This window comes from Bison bison, unplaced genomic scaffold (genome assembly GCF_000754665.1).
Source record: "Bison bison bison isolate TAMUID 2011002044 unplaced genomic scaffold, Bison_UMD1.0 scf7180017845312, whole genome shotgun sequence".
Classification (NCBI taxonomy): Eukaryota; Metazoa; Chordata; class Mammalia; order Artiodactyla; family Bovidae; genus Bison; species Bison bison.
The window spans coordinates 149,446-154,179 of record NW_011475885.1 but is presented as its reverse complement, the minus strand read 5'-3'; the positions used below and the strand labels follow the sequence as shown (position 1 = coordinate 154,179).

Sequence of the window (4,734 nt, the reverse complement as noted above, 5' to 3'; positions counted from 1 at the left end):
GCCGCCTACTGGCGGCGGGAGCGCTCCGCTCCGGACTGCCAGGTCCCTGCCCAAGAGGGAGAGAAGCCGAGCGAGGGGTTTGGGGCTTAAATGTGTCCCCAAAGGGACTGTAAAGAACCCCAGAACACCAGATCCTAACCCAGCAACTCTCCTCCCCTCCAAACTCATGACGTGAAAACCACTAACATACTGCAGAGGTTAAACCTCCTAAATGCTGTCTTGCTGGGTTTTGGTTCTCGCCTGGCTGTGTGACTTGGAAAACAACGTGACTTCATCTGTAAAAGCGCGGTTAATAGTAATACGTGCTGCTGCTGCTGCTAAGTCGCTTCAGTCGTGTCTGACTCTGTGCGACCCCATAGACGGCAGCCCACAGGCTCCCCCGTCCCTGGGATTCTCCAGGCAAGAACACTGGAGCGGGTTGTCATTTCCTTCTCCAATGCATGAAAGTGAAAAGTGAAAGTGAAGTCGCTCGGTCGTGTCCGACTCTTCGCGACCCCATGGACTGCAGCCCACCAGGCTCCTCCGCCTATGGGATTCTCCAGGCAGTAGTACTGGAGTGGGTTGCCATTGCCTTCTCCAAGTAGTACATGAGGATTATGAAATAATAGAAAGCGCGAAGCACAATACAAGGTAAGTAGGGAACTCAATGATAGCTTTAGTTAATAACAGGCATTGTCTTAGAGGAGAAATACGGTATGCTGCTGCTAAGTCACTTCAGTCGTGTCCGACTCTGTGTGACCCCATAGACAGCAGCCCACCAGGCTCCCCTGTCCCTGGGATTCTCCAGGCAAGAACACTGGAGTGGGTTGCCATTTCCTTCTCCAATGCATGAAAGTGAAAAGTGAAAGTGAAGTCGCTCAGTCGTGTCCGACCCTCAGCGACCCCATGGACTGCAGCCTTCCAGGCTCCTCCGTTCATGGGATTTTCCAGGCAAGAGTACTGGAGTGGGATGCCATTGCCTTCTCCGAAATAAGGTATGAAACTCCTTAAATGAACTTACAAGACAGAAACAGACTCAGACTTAGAGAATCAACTTACGGTTGAGGGGAAGGGATGGTTATGGAGATTGGGATGGACATGTACACTCTGCTATATTTAAAATGGATAACCAACAAGGACCTACTATACAGCACAGGAAGCTCCACTCAATCTTATGTGGCAGCCTGGAGGGGAGGAGAGTTCGGGGGAGAATGGATACATATATATTTGGCTGAGTCCCTTCCCTGTTCACCTGAAACTATCACACAATATTGTCAATCAGCTATATTCCAATATAAAAAAGTTAAAAAAAAAAACAAAACACACACAAGCACTGTCTTAAGAGTCAGGCTATGGCCCATAACCATCTGTGGGACCTCAGACCTGCCAGCCTCTCTGGAACTTACTTTCTTTTCATAAAAACAATTGTCTCAAGGGTCCCTTCTAGTTACAGCCTTCTCTGATTGTAGGAAGGTTGTAATCTGGAATCTGACCAATTCTGGGCTGGACTGAGAAACCTTTTAAAAGCACACCAAGGTAAAGAATGTGACTGCCAATGCAGGTGGGTTCGACCCCTGGATCAGGAAGATCCTCTGGAGAAGGAAATGGCAACCTCTTCCAATATTTTTGCCTGAGAAATCCCATGGACAGAGGAGCCTGGCAGGCTACAGTCCATGAGGCTGCCAAGAATCAGACACTTAGTGACTACACAACAACAGTAAATACAGACAAGATACTGAACATTTCCTTTACCCCAAGGATCCCTCAAATTGCCTTTTGGAAGTCATGTTCACTTATCCCCTGCCTCATCCCTTATATAAGCCCTGGCACCTACTATTTTTCTTCTCTATAATGTTATAATTGTTTGAATGTTATATAAATGCAACAATACAGTATGTAACCTTCAAGAAGTTTAAAAAAAAAAAAAAAAGCACACCAAGGAAGCCAACAGAACCCTATGAGAGCATCCGGCTGCAGCTGGATGAAAACCAAAGTGGACACAATCTCTGGGAACAAGTCTTGGTCCATACTCCCCTTGGGCTATGTTTTTAAATGTCTTCTAAGTCTCATGGCTTTCTTTCCTCACCTTTCTCACAGAAGGCCCTTCAAGTCAGTTCCAATGTGTTTAAGTGTGGGAATAATGAAGAGAAAGAAAACACAGTTGACAACCCCCTCCTCCTCGAAAGCCCTAACAACTGAACTTGCTTTTCTGACTCATTTGCTAAGGACATTATCACAGTCTCTGCTGAGACTCACAAGTCCCAGCATGGGCTCTCACATCCTGTAGGTGGAGCCTCTCTCTTTGTTTCCACAGTTTGTCTAGTCAGGAGGGTGGTCACAACTGCTTCCCTAAGGGTACAGACAGTAGGTCTCCAACTTTGAGGGTGGGAGAGGGAGCATCTGGGAACCTTCAGGAGCCCTGGAAAATGCTGGACACGTGCACATGCTCCAAGCAGCCAACTAGTGACTTAATGTCTTGCTTTTCAAACACCTGGGAAAGTCAGTTTCAGGTGAGTTCACTTTCATGCTGATGTCATTATACAAAAGAGTTTAGGACAGTTGTTCACAGCCTTGGCTGCACATTGGAATCACCTCAATCCCAGCGATTCTAATTGGCCTAGGGTGCAGCTTGGATTTTAAGTTTTTAAACCATCAATGTTTAGTTAAGGTTGAGAATCACTGATTTAGGAAGAAAAGACCTACATATTGGGAATAAAGACTCACATACTGCAGATGTCATAGACATCACAGTTATTAGGGAAGGGGTTTAAAGCCAAAGAAAATGGAGCCCTTGATCCCCTCCAGCCCCACTTAGGTGGAGAGACCATAAGAAATTCAAAACAAAGCCATCAGAGATTTGACCATGTGAATTACAACCTTTCAAGCTAGGACGAGCCCATTTCTGGAATAGGATTTGTAAATCGTTTGGTAGAAAATTAGTAGAAAAATGTTTTTAGCAGTAGAAAAATGTAAAAATATTTTACACTGGTGAGTAATGACAGTCCAATGCCCTAGTCCCAAATGTAATATGATTCGACCTCAGGAAGTTGACCTCTCTCCTACCTCCTCCTTCCCTTTGTGACATCTGTCTCTTCCTCCTCAGGTCTTGACTATTTTTACTAGTTAGGAATCACTCTAAATAAAGCATTTCTTCACGAATGTCTTCTACATCCCTACAGGTTGCAAACAACCTAAAAGAGGAAGATAATCAATATACTACCCCCCCAAAAAAGTGTACCATATTAGGGACAGTTTTCCAGTGAGGGGGAGGGAACAGTTTCAGAAACCTCCCCCTCCTCCTGGCTCCGCCCACTCCCCCCCTCCCACTAGCTTTAAATATCCTCTTTGCTACTTCTGCCTCATCTCATTCCAAAGCTCCCTTAAACAAGATTTTTCAATAAAGACATGATAGCACCACATAGTTACACAATAATTATGATTTTTTTTCCCCCTTAAGTATTGTAGTAGCTTTTTTCTCCTCTTGCTTTCAGTCTTACTGGGCTATTTTCAAATTCTCTGCATTCTTTTCCTTATAAGGAATATCTCTCCTTGATCTATCAGCGGCCCTTTTGAAAAAGCTAAATAAACGTCCTGCTGGAGAATCTGGGGGAGACAGGCCTCCTCCATTTAACCATATACGGAGCAGACATCTGATCTACATTATACAAAACTGGTGCAGAGTTATACATGTTTTTTGGCTCTTTTTCTAAAGCCAGGTAGTTTGTGACTTAAATATTTTAGCTAAATCAGTGCTTCCTTGAACCCCCTCTCCAGGGACCTTGCTCTTCACTGAAACTTTTTCTTTTTGTCAGATTCTAAATGTCCTGTGTCTGGGTCTCTCATTTACAAAGCACGCTTGGAGATTACATTTCACACCTTTCACATCACAGAAAGCCTTTACTGATTTCAAAACCCAGATCCTCCATCAATGTATACTTTACTCCCATACAAAAAATTCTGCCGTTGCCCTTAGTCGTTCAACTTTCTGGGCATAGCTTTCCCTGGTGCTCATACATTCTTGAAATTGTTGCTCACTTCCCTAGGAATTCTTGCCTAATTGGGCCTCTAGGCTTAATTAGCTTCCAGAATGGTGTGAAAAAGAAGTCATTTCTTTGGAAATCTAATGCCTGTCTTGACTTATGCAGCAGAAGAGGCAAGCTCTTCAGCTAGAAGAGATTTCAGAGGGCAGAAGACAAAATACTGGCAGAGCTTTTGTGGTGTGTGCATCATCCTTGAGACTATGTGGTGGCTGTCAGAGGCTGGCAGGTCGGGGCGGGGCAAGCAGGGGAACCAGGGGCAGCTAGCACACTATACCATATAAAGCACTGAGCTATATATAACTCCCAGCTTACTTTCTGTATCTAGTGCCCTCAGAGTGCAGACCCAAGCAAGTATCATCTTCCCAGGCAGATCTGAAGGGCTGGATTAAGACTTCCCTGGTAAGGAGGCCTCAAGGGTTTCTGAGGCCCACCATCAAGCTTAACCTTCTCAGAATAAGTAGCACACACTATGTCATTCTTTCAATATAGAGGCCAGGTCTTCTGAATCCTGACTAGATTGGTCACTGAAAACCAGGCCTTCCCACCCACCAGAGATAGCAAAAAGAAAGAAAGTGGAGAAAACTAGGCATTCTGCTTGCACAAACCTTGGTGATGACACCTCAGAGGTTTTCTGCCACCACGGGGAAGGGTTCACCTCCAGAGTCCAATTTCAGTTGCTGTGTTCTCCCAGATTCTCACCACCCCCACCCGCCTC

At 45.2% G+C, this 4,734-nt stretch overlaps 1 protein-coding gene across 5 annotated transcripts in view; it reads right to left on the bottom strand.

Moving 5' to 3' along the window:
• The window catches only part of TPM1 (tropomyosin 1 (alpha)), a 29,832-nt gene that overhangs the window by 23,229 nt on the left and 1,869 nt on the right, over positions 1-4,734 (bottom strand). The window lies entirely within an intron of this gene.